Source organism: Vulpes lagopus, chromosome 13, assembly GCF_018345385.1.
Source record: "Vulpes lagopus strain Blue_001 chromosome 13, ASM1834538v1, whole genome shotgun sequence".
Classification (NCBI taxonomy): domain Eukaryota; kingdom Metazoa; phylum Chordata; class Mammalia; order Carnivora; family Canidae; genus Vulpes; species Vulpes lagopus.
The window spans coordinates 22,987,652-23,001,898 of NC_054836.1; the positions used below are offsets into that span (position 1 = coordinate 22,987,652).

General features: G+C 35.1%; 1 protein-coding gene across 3 annotated transcripts in view; it reads left to right on the top strand.

Annotated features, from left to right (window-relative positions):
* Positions 1 to 14,247, top strand: part of UMAD1 (UBAP1-MVB12-associated (UMA) domain containing 1) — a 233,195-nt gene that overhangs the window by 63,738 nt on the left and 155,210 nt on the right. The window lies entirely within an intron of this gene.

Below are 14,247 nucleotides of genomic sequence, written 5' to 3' on the forward strand. Positions count from 1 at the left end.
GCAGTGGTTTAGCGCCTGTCTTTGGCCCAGGGCGCGATCCTGGAGACCCGGGATCGAATCCCACGTCGGGCTGCCGGTGCATGGAGCCTGCTTCTCCCTCTGCCTGTGTCTCTGCCTCTCTCTCTCTCTCTCCCTCTGTGACTATCATAAATAAATAAATTAAAAAAATTAAAAAAAAAAAAAAAGAAATCTTTGGTGCTGGGACACCTCGGTGGCTCAGTGGTTGAACGTCTGCCTTTGGCTCAGGTCATGATCCTGGAGTCCTGGGATCAAGTCCTACATTGGGTTCCCCACAGGGAGCCTGCTTCTCCCTATGTCTCTGCCTCTCTCTCTCTGTGTCTCTCATGAATAAAAAAAAATAAAATCTTTAAAAAAAATCTTTGGTGCTATTTTGTGTGGAGAAAACCTAGGTGAAATCGCTATTCCCTAGAATAAGCTATGAAAGTTGCCAAAGTGTTCTCACGGAGTCTGGGTGTTGAAAAGAAAGTCGATGCTCAGTAGTGTCTGTGTGTGGTTTGTGATTTGGGAAAGAAAAAGGAGAGATTTAGTGAAAATATGTAAAATCTGTGTTGAAGTAGAACAAAAGTCAGATAAAAAGATTATCAAAAGAGTCTAAGAAGTGAATTACTGATGTAGGGTTGAGGGAAACAGAGAGGCTTATGTCAGCACAGCAGTCTAGCTCTGCTGGTTAGGGCGCTATGATGGGAGGAGTAAAGGATAAGTTGAGGAAATACCAGTGGGACATAGGAAGTACATGATGTTTAGTGATTCTAGTAAGAGAAATTAAAACTATTATTATAAGAATGCTAACAGTATGTGTAAGGTTTTTGTCCTTTTATTTTTTAAAGAAATGCTTTCTTTTAAAAATTTAAAAAAATTATTCATTTGAAAGAGAGAGAGTACAAGAGCATAAGTAAGGGGAGGGGCACAGGGAGAGGGAGAAGCAGACATCTCGCCTGAGGCGTGGCTCTATCCCAGGATCCTGGGATCGTGACCTGAGCAGAAGTCAGATGCTTAATCGACTGAGCCACCCAGGCGCCCCAGATTTTTAGTCTTTTAAAGCGTGCTCCAAAGCTTCAGTTGAAATACCTAGAAACATTAGGTATTGTTATTTTTTAGAGTTGGGGAAAATGAGGTATGCAAAGCTTAAGGGACTCATCTAAAGCCACACACTAGTGAGTGACGATACATGATCTTAACTCATTTTGTCTTCATAGCTGCTCTCAGAACTTAGTTCTGTTATCCCCAACTCACAGATGGGGAAGCTAATTGTGAGAGAAGTTGAGTAACTTGCCCAAGATTGCAGTTAATAAGTGCCAGAGCTGGGATTTTCAACTAGATTGTCTTGAGTCTGTGCTCTTAACCAGTATGTTCTACATCCTGTGTGTTGTTTCTGTTATTTTCGGATGGACCATCTTAACTTAGATTTTAAAAATAATTCAGTACAGTGCAGACATTTGCAGTAGTGCCTAAGATCCTAGCAGTGGCCCAGGGAGGTGACAGCAAATCTTTCTTAATGCTGGGCTTATGTTTTTATACCATTCCTATCTTTGAAGTCAAATCGTTTTTAGTTAGTCCCTAGAAACAGTAACATGACTGTGTCAGGGCACTTATTAATTAGTATTGAGGCATTGTTTTCTCATTAGAAGCACATAACGGTAATGATTGTGCTAGCATTCTTTGCATAGTAGGATTACTGTTTCTGCACATATTTGAGGAGTTGGGATAGATAGGCAAAAATCAGTTTCTGTTGTTCTTTGTATTGTGCAGCAAAAAGTATATCCAGTGTGGTAGTTGACCTGCCTGCAATGTTCAGGTGGCATAGATTTGGTCATCAAATTATTGTTACTTAGAAGACATGAGAAAATACCTGCATGGGAATCAAGTTTGTAACTATAGCACTTTTTACTTGCCTTGAATGACTTCCTTGGAAATCAGAAGGCTTGTGTTCCGTTTCTAGCACCATCATCAATGTTACCTTTGGTAAACCATTTAAACATGCTAAACGTATGTTCCATTTGGCAGTGGGAATGCCATATGCTCCCACACTGCCTTAATGCGATTTTGCAAAAGCGAAATTGATTTTTGAATAGGAATATGTAAAATGATTCTATCACTTACTAAGTAGAATGCATTGTATGGTTCATAAATCTAACATAATAAAAGAACAGATTATAGTTTGGAACTTAAACAAAAAAAAAAAGACCTCTTTAGTTTTATGAGATCCAGAAATCAGCTTAATTTTGCCTTAAAACGATCCTTAGTGTTAACATCTAGTGCTTTTTAAAAATCAGCCAAGATATCTTTGGACATTGAAATTCTTTTTCTGTTCAGAAATGTCATTAACTTGAAATATAAAGATGCTTTCTAAGGAAACTGGTTTGCCTAGCCAGATCTTTTAATGTAGTTATTTTGCGATCTGAGCTGTAAAACCCAAACATTGGGGCTGCTCTCCACAATGCCTTGTTGCCCAGACAGTGATGTCATGTTTTAAGCATGTTTGGTTTGCAAAGGTCCTGCTTTTGATCCTTCAGTTGCCACTTTTTTTATGCGGCTCCTCCTGAATTACAAAGGTACTGAGAGTGATTTGCTTCATTAAGGTCTGTTGCTGACACTGTTGTATTTCATTCCTCATTCTTCTCTTCGCCTCCTTCATTAAGACCTTATTCAAATTTGGATCATGGTTCTACTGTGACATCCATGCCATTATCATCTAAATAGCAATTACATATTCAAAAACAACAGCTTCTCCTTAACTGTCTGTAACTTAACATTTTACATAGATTCAAGTGGGAATTAAGAGTAAAATGAATCTTTTCTTCGTGATTTACAACCCTTCCTTTCACCCTTGATTTACTAGTTAATGTTGAATAAGCTACTTGTAGACGAAGGAAGACAAAATTATTGATTGCTCAGCTTTAGTTCATAGAGGTATATATATTATAAATTGTTTCTGTACTGAACAGTTACCCAAGTGACAGTGACCCTGATTTAATCACCCACGTATTTGTGACAGCATTTACCATTTTGGATATAATGGGACCAGGTTTAACACTCTATTAAGAAATTGATAGTTACCTTTTACAAACCTGCAGGCTTTATAACTTAAAACATTTAAAGGACACTTTTTAAAATGAGTCAATATATTTGTCCCTTGTAGAACTCAAAAGTAGATGCAAATTCTATGAATAATATAATAGTATACTTTTCGATGTTTTGGCCATCTTAAAATTGTATTTTACAATCAGTACATACTAAGCTAATTTGATTGAAATGAGCAACTATGGAAGCAGAGTGTTTCAATAGTTACAGTGGGCATAAATATTAAGGCTTTTTTTTTTTTTTTTTTTTTTGCTGTGAAATGTTGTCAAAGGAAAGATAGTGCAAAATACCAAATACATGTGTGTATTTTGTGTAATACAAATGAAGGCAGTTATATTGTATAGATCTCTTTTAAGAATTTTTTAACCAACTGAAAGAGGGGAAGAGAGAAAGAATAGGAGGGACGGAGGGATAGGGGAAGAAAAGGCAAGAGAGAGGAAGAGAAAGAGAGCCCTAAACTCAAAAATGCTAATTAACTCTTCAAAACCCAGTCTTCTGACACCTTGCATAATTTCTCACATATTTTACAAATTTCTTGTGATGGTTAAAGAATTTTCTTTCCTTTTTGTCTGAAATGAACTTCCATATTTTCTGTTTCTCTATCCATATTCTCAAGTATATCAGCATTATGTATGTGCTAATAATTATATAATGTCCAGGTTCTATCCAGTGTAGACTTAAGTGAGATTAATTTTTGTAGATGTGAACAGTAGAAACTCGTTCAGTTGTGGATCTTCACCAGTGAAAGTCAGAAGGACTCATCCTTTGCCATCTCACCATCTTTTGTGAAGATAAGCCCTGAGAATAAGGTGGAGAGGCCAGAGGTTGGTGTTCATTTCAAAAAGCACCAACCAAGGAGGGTAGAATGCAGAAAAACAAAAGAAACTCTGTAGAGAAGGTGGACCATTGAGAGACTTGGAGCTGACAGAACAGTCAGGTGCTGAGATTGCAAAGACAAAGTGAGGCTTATGGGTTGATTAGGGTTTGCTTAGAAATTGTTCCAAACATGGGTCTGTTGATGTGTCCCTGTATTATATTTTGTCATGTTGTCTGGTGACTAGCTGGGGAAAGGTCATTAAAGTGATAGATGTTACCAGATATGTTTTTCCTCTTGCTTATGCTGTCTTAGTCCCTTTGGGCTGCTATCATAAAAATACCACTAAGCAGGTGGTCCATTTTGAGTACTTTTTGTATAAAGTGTTAGACCTGAGTCAAAGTTCTTTTTTTCCTACAAATGTCCAGTAACAGTGTTGCTTTTAATGGTAGAACAAAACAAAACATAGAAAACATCCCAGATGTTCATCATCAGAATAGGTATATAATCTGTGTTATACTCTACAATTGAGTGTCATATAAAAATGAAACAACTCAAGGTACATGAAGCAATATGGACGAATCCCAGATATATGATGTTGAATGAGAAAGACAAACTGCTGAAGAACATCGTATGCACATTGTCATTTTGATTCTTTTAATAGAGGGTTCTGAAACATATAAAACTAAACTAGGGATATAAATGACTATGGTTAGCAATATTAAAGAATGAGAAGGGGCACCTGGGTGGCTCAGTCGGGAGTCTGCCTTCAGTCCAGGTCATGATCCCAGGGTCCTGGGATTGAGCCTCATGGCAGGCTCTCTGCTTGGCAGGGAGCCTGCTTCTTCCTCTCCCTTTGCCTGCTGCTCCACCTGCCTGTGCTCTCTTTCTCTCTGTCAAATAAGTAAAATCTTAAAAAAAAAAAAAAGAATGATACAGAATTTCAAGAAAATTTACCTCTGAAGTAGGGGTAAAGGAGCCTGAGATGGGGCAACTTCAAGGTTAAATAAATTCTATTTCTTACATCATGGGTACATGGGTTTCCATTACATTGTCATTCTGAAAATGTTTTCTTTTTCAAGACTGCGTTTTCTGTTTGTTGCTAGCATAAAAACATGCAGTTGATTTTTGTAGCAACCATCATTCATTCATTTGTTTATTTTTAATTTATTTATGAGAGAGAGAGAGAGAGAGAGAGGCAGAGACACAGGCAGAGGGAGAAGCAGGCTCCATGCAGGGAGCCTGACGTGGGACTCGATCCCAGGTCTCCAGGATCAGGCCCTGGACTGAAGGTGGCACTAAACCTCTGAGCCACTCGGGCTGCCCCAGTAGCAACCATCTTGATAAAGTTTTTATTTCTAACAATTCATCTTTAAATTCTTCTGGAATGTCTATGTAGGTAATCATGAACACTAAGTAGGTAATCATGAACACTAATAAACAGAAACACTAATTGTTTCTTTCTTTGCAGTCATTATGGCTTGTATTTTTTATCTCATTGCATTATCTAGGACATCTAGTGTGTTGAAATGTGGAAGTAAGCATCTTTTTTCCATTTTTGATCATGAAGAGAATGTTTATAATGTTTGCAATGTTTAGTAAATACAGCATATACTGTTTATCAGGTTACTCCTAATTTGTGATACTCTTTTTAAAATAAAAATTGGCAGTGAGTGTTATTAAATATGCCTTTTTAAGATCTCTTGATCAAGTAATTTTTTGCCTTTAATTCTCAATGTGTAAACAACTTTGCATTCCTGAAGTGAAGTCAAAGTATATTTTATTTTTGATATTTCAAAAATAAATTACTGGATTAACTTGGCTTATATTTGGCTTGAATTTTTGCAACACATTTTTATGAGTGAGATTTGTGATTTTCCATTCTTGAGCTCTCTTTGAAAAGTTTCGTTCAGGATTACATTAGACTCATTAAGTGAAGTGGGAAGTATTATTTTTTTAAAAAAGATTTTATTTATTTATTTTAGAGAGAGAGGGGAAGAGAGAGCACAAGCAGGGGGAGAGGCAATAGGAAAGGGACAAGCAGACTCCCCACTGAACATGGAGCCCTACGTGGGTCTGGATCCCAGGACCCTGAGATCATGACCTGAACTAAAGTCAGTTGCTTAACTGACTGAGCCATCCAGAAGTCTCAGTATTCCTCACTTTGAAAACAATTTATTGGAAAAATTTGTAAAGATTTGATTTTAGTAGAAATCACTTGTAAAATCATCTGGGCCTGATGTTTCTTTAGTAGGTAGCTTTTTATCTACTGAATGAATTTATTAATAATCATTGAGTAATCTATGGAGTCAATATGGTAAGTTATAGTTTCATAGGAGATTGCTCATTTAAAAAAAAAAAAACAAAACCTCACAGTTTATTGCCAGAGAGTTTTTTAAAATAACCTCTTCTTTCTTTTTTAATCCCTGGGATTCTTGTTGTTATGCTGTATTTCTCCCCCTAATATTGTTTATTTATTCCTTTGCTATTTTTTCTTAGCCTTTTCTTTTTTTTTTTTTTTAGTCTTTTCAAAGATGGACTTTAGAATTTATTGTTCCTCTCTGTTGAATTGTATATCCTATTTCATTGTTTTTTGTTTTTGCCTTGGGTTCCCTGTCCCCGGCCCCTCATTTTCTTTGGGATTTATTTGGTTAGTTTCATTCTACTTCTTAGGCTGGTTGCTTACTTTTGGCTGATTAATGTTTAGCTCTTTAATATTCTAATATAGTCATTAAAATGGTCTGTATTTCCCTTCAAATGCTATTTAGTAGCTTCCAATTTTAATTTGTATTATTTCCACTAGTTTTAAATTTTATATATTTTTCAATTTCTATACTTCATTCCTGAGTTATTTAAAAATATTTTAAGATTTCCAAGTGTATGAGATGTTTTGTTTTGGTTACGTTTTTGGTGAAGATTTTTCTTTCATGCATTGTGGTCAGAGAATATGGCCCAAATGATAGTCTTTAAATGTATTGAGATTTGATTCACAGTCCAGTATCTGACATTTATAGAATATTTTGTGGGGAAAGGGATAATTTTTAAGTTTTGTGAGGATAAATTCTATTTTGGTGGATTTTTATATTCCACTTACCTGTTTAGTACTTTAGAGTATGGACAGCTTGGAAGAAAAACCTGCTGTTACTAAAGCTGTTTTTAACAGCTCAAGCTTTGTTACATCCTGGCTATAGCCTATTTATTGTCTTCTATACTTCCATCTCAATCAAGACCAGATTTATTATTACTTAAGAACAAGTAATTCTGTATTTTTTTGGTCTCATTTCATAATCTTCTGATATGTATGTGATAGATCATCAAATATTTACTGTTTTTGTTTTATTATGAATGCTATTAATTTTGATATTTGATTTTTATTTCTTTAATGCACTTAATTATTACCTTCTTGTATTTAATTGGATTTTAGATGACTCCATTGCTGGCTTTTTAACATGTAGTTTAATATAAATATATATTTTACCTGGAATTAGTGGTGAAAGCGTGTTGTATATAAAATAGAGGACAAAGGGTAAGTAGGTCAAGAAAAGGTAAAATTGATCTAAAATCTTTCATATTTGGACATAAGAGAAGACAGTAATATTTGAGTTAAATTTAAAACATTAACATTTACTATTTTGGGGGGATGTTAATAGTTGGTAAAAAAAAAAAAAAAAAAGGAGACTTGTGTTTAAATTAAGTTTGGGAAATGCTTGGCCTAAAATGTTTAAAGAAAAAGAAAAGAAATAAAATAAAATGCTTAAAAATATTTTGCAACAACTTTATAGCCTTAAACCTATTATTGTCTTGAAAATAACTACTACCTTGGCTTATAATATTCAGCATTTTCCATACTGGCATAAAACTCCTTTTTTCATGGATAATTTTGTAAAGCTGAATATTCTGAACCCATATTTATTAAAAGACTACTTAGAATAACTTTCAGAAAGGTAGCATTGTTGAAAATTTCAAAAAATCCTAAAATATAAATTTTGAGATTATTAGGCATTCTTACTAATTAATATATACTGGTTAATTTTATGATGTAAGATTTCTTCCCAGTACTTTAAACATTTCAGAGCACAATGACATGTCTGATTTCATTTGACCTTCCAAACAGCTGTGTACTCTTGTGAGCTGGGTTTTTGGTTTTTTTCTGGGATCATTAAAGCCTCAAGTTAATATATCTATTCTGTGAATATTGCTAGAAATTCCATTCAGGAATTTTTAATTTTTGTTGCTGAAATTCTTTCTGTCTTCATATTTCATTTTTGATTTGTTGAAGTAATACATTAGATGAAGATTTGTTGTTAAAGAAAGAAAAATAACCTGATCAAATTAAAATGGGAAGCTTCTTGCCTGTTTGTTAGCATTCGTAGGTTCTTCTCTACTGCTTACAGCTTTGTGGATAGTCAAGATTAGCTATTTTAGTTTGGTAGAATTCTGGTTGTCAGATTTCATTATTAATGGAAATACAATATTGCCTATATCAAGATGGAAATATTGCATTTATTGTATATCTGATTTGAAAAATGAGTTTATTTCACTAAGTAAAACTTTCTATTTAAAAATTCTATGGGGCTCCTGGGTGGCTCAGTTGGTTACATGTCTGACTTTTGGTTTCTTTCTTTCCTTTTTTTTTTTTTTTTTAAGATTTTGTTTATTTGAGAGAGAGAGAGCATAAGCAGAGCCAGAGAGAGAGAGAGCACAAGCTCCCCGCTGAGCATGGAGCCGATCTGGGGCTTGTTAGGGGGCTAAATGAGGGGCTAGATGGAGACCAGATGGGGGGCTCGATCCCAGGACCCTGAGATCATGACCTGAGCCAAAGGCAGATGTGTAACTGATCAAGTCACCTAGGTGCCCCCTATTCTTGGTTTCTGCTTAGGTAGTGACCTCCAGGTTGTGGGATTGAGCCCTTTGTAGGGCTACACTCTCAGTGCCAAGTCTGCTTGTTCTTCTCCCTCCCCTCTGCTCCTCTCTCTACTCTTACCTGCTTTTTCTCTCTCTCAGATAAATATTTTTTTTTTTTTTTAAGATTTTATTCATTCATGAGAGACAGAGAGAGAGAGAGAGGCAGAGACACAGGCAGAGGGAGAAGCAGGCTCCATACAGGGAGCCCGAAGCGGACTCTATATCTTGGGTCTCCAGGATCACACCCCGGCCGAAGGTGGCGCTAAACCACCGAGCCATGGGGGGCTGCCCTCAAATAAATAAAATTTAAAAATTAAGATTAAAAATTCTGTGATTGACTCTTACTGTTTAATTATATATGCACCAATTTTTTCCCAGAACCTTTATTTAAAAATATAATGATGCATTGTATCTTTGAAGTAAGAATTGGAAGTATAGGATTGGTCCTTGACAAAGACTTGGAAAATCAAATTTCATTTTTAATTTCCTCCAAAATACTTTCACTTCCATTTCAGTGCCTCTTTTGTTCATTACTTTAAGAAGGGTCCCATGATTTCCTCAAAGAATGGTATAGAAGGGAAGTCTTAATTGACCTCCACTTAGGTGAGTTTGCAAATTGATCAATATTCTCCAACTTTTCCATGTAGCCCTAAATATTGACAGTGTATAGGCTCTTCTCTGGTGAGCAGACATGCTTTTGCTCATCCAGCAGAGTGGAGTGGTGTCCCATCTATGTGTCACACACTCTTTGCTCCTAAACGTGGGTGTTAGTTCCTTTAATTGCACAATTTAATTTTAAAAGTATGAATGTAACAAAGAAGTAATTATTTCTATAAAAACATACATAGTTCAGTGCTTTGAAAATAATCCATAGTTTAATTGCTTTAAAAAAAAAGAACTATCAATATAGGTGTGGCCGAGATAAGAAAAGCATGTAGGATTCTGCATTAGACTGATTTGCAAATATCTGTAAGATCGCATTTGCTACAAAACAATCGGAGGCTGTGTACAATGAATTATGTTTTGGGCTTACTAAGAAAGGCTCAGAACTCTATTATCAGGCAGCAAATATAGGCCTTGGCCCCAAATCTTCCCTGTGTGGAATGTCAAAGCAAGTGACAGATGGGTGCAAAGTTGGGGAGAGTCAGATGTTGGGGTGTTGGACAGCTGTAGAAAGAAATTGTCTTCTGATCAACCTGTTGTTCAAAAACTCAAAAATGATTTGTCTTTCTATTGATAATGACAGTTTTATTGCAGATCAGTTATGCCATGTAGTTGAAACAGTTCTCCAAGTTGATGACACAGAAAAGCAGAGCATGGGGCAGTAAAGTACCAAAATTCAAAGAGGGATTTACAGTTGCCATAGATAGCAATGCAGCTAAAATCCTAGAACCTTGGAATAATATATATTATATATCTTTTAGTGTTTTACCTAATGGACTCTCTAAATTATTTATAGGATTTTCCCCCATTAATATGTACCATCAGCATAGAAACACTTGAAAATAAACTTACCTGAAATGAGTGTGCTCCCTGTACTTTCAATTTTTTCCCATCCTTCTCCTTAGGATCTTCGGTAAAGTGACCTAAAAGCCATAGTTTGCCATTGAATTTAATGTTCTTGCTGTAACCTTCAAATCAGAAACTTTGGAGTGTTTAAAGAGGAGATGTGAAAAAAAGTTTTGAATTTTAATTTGGAAAACGAGTATAAGAGCTAGCAGTCATATAAAATAGATAACATCAAACATTTTTTTTAATTGTAGGTATAATAAGGGCACAGAGCAAAATTTCCATTGAAGCATTTACTAAATTTTGGTGAAAACTATGACTTGAGAATATTCTGAATTGCAAGAGATACTGAAGAACATAGTTTGTTGTTGTGTATGCGTTTTTAATCATCTCTGACAAATTGAAGGCTTTTGTCAATTAGTAAGACAGTAATGTATGGTAAACTGATAATTTTTTTGTTTGCTTGTTTTAAATGAAATTATGGATGATGCAGAAACCATACAAGTTGTGACAGAAAAGGCTGGATCTAAATATGAAGAAGAGGAGGAAATAAGAGCAATCCACTGGCCAAAAATTACTATGTCATATTTACCAATGCTCTAGAAATAGTTTTCTATTGTACTGAATAACAGCCTGAATCAACATTCAGTAAGATGATAATATGGAAAGAGACAATGCCAGGGAAAACTGTATTTCTTCTAAGTAACTTCAAATTATATACTTTCCTAAAATGATATAATTTATTTTTTTGAATTAAAATGTAATGGTGAATATATGCATTTTTAAGTGATTTCCCATTTAACTGAATGCTTATTAAATAAATAGTTCTAATCACATTGGATAGATGGCCTCTGCTTCATTTAATCTACCTATTTTCCCCACCATAGGGCATCAACAGTATGACTGTTTAGGACACCTTGTGTTATATTTTGAAGAGATAAAATAAATATTAAATAACAAAGAAATTAATTTGTAATAGTATGGGTCAGAAACTGGGTCAAGATGAGAGAGTAAGTTTGAAATTTGACCTTAAGGTTTTATTTAAATCTCATCACTGTTCTGTATGTTTAAATTTATAACTGGCTATAAATAGTTGTCAGATTAACATATTCTGTCATAGGAAACTCTGCTTAGGAAAATTCGCTGTTAACTAAACTTCATGTTTACTGGTTATTTTAAAATATTAAAACAGACTAACTGAAGCTACTGAAGATTCTATTTATCATAGTTGTGTACTTTTTAGACTTTAGGAAAATCCAGTTTTTAGAATTGAGACTGATTATTTTAGCACTGTGTTGAATAACCTGTTATAGCAGAATGTTTAACTTCATATTTCTATATAATAAACACATTCTAAATTTTAGATCAGATGATAAAGTAAAACTAGCATTCATTTGGGAAAGAGAAATATTGCAAAATTTAAGAGTGATTTTTTTTCAAATAATGTGTTCACTGTAACTTGAATGTGTTATCTGTATCCCCCAGTGGTATTTTGAAATATACTGATGTGAATCTCTTGTAAGATACTTTATTTTACTCATACACCTATTTTCGTATTTTAATTTTTTAATAATATCGTACATGATATGGTATGTGTGGTGAAGGCATGGGTTGTCTATTCCTGTTTACCACTTAGGTAGCATGAATGCATTAAGAAACAAGAGAGTAGAAATGCATAACCTAACGTTTAAAATGTGTACCTTGAAAATCATACTTTTAAGTTATCTTGGAGAAAAAACTATATGCATCTAACAAATTGAAACAGATGCCTAATAAGTTATGACTTCTTGGAAATTCGTGTTTTGCCCCTCATCATTTTTGTTCATATCCACAGATATCCTCTTGGATCCTCTGGACTGATTATCTTCTATGGATCTGTGATGCTAGGATTTTCTTTCTTTTTTTGTCTTAAGAGTTCTATTTTACCCCATTTCCTTGTATAGACATCTTTCTTGACACAAGGGCACTTATTACATGTAGACAGTAACAGGCAGCAAAAAGACCTGCCTGAGATAGGCAGAGACCCATTCTTTCTTTCTTCTTAGAAGCAGCACCAACATAAGCTTTATTTATAGATTAATTTGAAAAGAAACCTCTTTAAGTTATGACTCAGTATGTTCAGTATATAGCTGGGGGGGATCTATGGGTGTTTTTTAAAGCCTCTAGGGTGATTCTGATCATCAGTCAAATTTGGAAACCAATGACTAAGATTAAGTTCTGTAGTATCTGCTAGTATGTTTAATTCCAAACAGGGAAAAAATAGAATTTTTTTTAAACATAAAAAGTACCTCGTGAGCTGACAGAACTTTTATTTTATTAAAAAATGTTTTTTTTTATTTTTTAAGAATAGCTTTTCCTGCCTTTTTGTTGACGAGAGTCAGTGATGACTGAGGTAGCCAAAAACACCTTTGGGCCGGATTCGGGAGATCCCGAAGGTACAGTGATGAAATACGATTAGCAGGCCATAGGGGAGGGTCACGAATGTGTGATTTTGAAATCTCTTCTGTTTGAAACCAATTTTCAGAGTCTTGAATTCGATCCAATATATAGTATGCTACAAGTGGAAAGATTAAACTGGAGCGGTATAATTAGGGTAAGCCCCGGCATCTGCACTTGTATCACAGCAACTGAATTTGAGACCAGCTGCAAACTGGTGACTAATCTCTCTGGCAAGCCCACATGAGCGTGTAGGACAATGAGGCAGCCTCAGCCTCATGAGCACATGTTTCTTCAACTTGCCTCTGAGCAGGTGATGGCGATGATGCAATCTGATTATACTTGTGAATGTATTCTAACCACAGTCAACAGTTGAGTCTCGCAAGGGATTTCACAAAAGACTTCAAACCAACGAAATAATTTTTCACGTAGTTTCAACTGTAGAAGGCCATGGAAACCAGTATCTTTTTTTTTTCACCTTAGTGACTATAGTTCTTTATGGTACTTTATAGTCTTCAATTTGAGAGGTTTTAATTAATTTTGACATGTGAAATGAAGATGAGGAAAATGTGGAAAGAAGAAAATACTTGAATTTGGAGCTCTTATTCCGAATTGTTCACAACTGCTTCTACTGATCAATTAAAATCATTAGACTGTTCAGACTGTTGAATTCTGTGTAAGCAGGAGATGGTGAGTCGGTGGTCTGGGGAGTGTTTCAATGGAACACTAACCTTTCCATATTCAGAGATGTACCTCCTTAGCTATTTAACCTGTCCTGATGAGGTGATACTTAACAGTGTCTCGAACATTAAAGGTGTTTAATAAACACTCAGTTTGACTTGGACTTGAGCCTTTATTTTCATTTTTGAAGAGAATAATAGTTTTTTGCAGTGTATTACTGAGGGACATGGTGAGGATGAATAAAGCCATCTGTTTGAGCATGTATGTCATCTCTGGGGGGAAAAAACTTCAACAGGACCTAAACTAGAGTCACGAGTATTAGTTCAAATGAGTAGTTCAGATGTAAAATGCTTATAAACTGCTTATTAATATTAAATTTAAATACACAAATATATACCTTGCAATAAAGAACATGAACTCCATAAGACCATTGAAATAGAACTTGCAAACTTTACACCCCTGAGAATAAAGGGAGGAAAGGGGGTGAAAAAACCCTCACTGGCGGTGCTCATATATCACAGTCACTTTGGATGTTTGTCAGAAGTGCATATGCCTGGGCCTTATCCCCATTAACTCTGATTTTGTAGGTTAGCTGTGAGTCCTAGGCACCTATTTGATTTTATTTTAAATTTTATTTAAATTCATTTTGCCAACATACAGGATAGCACCTATTTTAATCACCTCCCTCTGTATCCCTCCCACATGGTAGGTAATTTTGACACAATCAAAATTTGAGAATTGTTGACCCAGACTCCTATGGTGTTATAGGATAGACTACCAAGTATAAATACACTAGTACA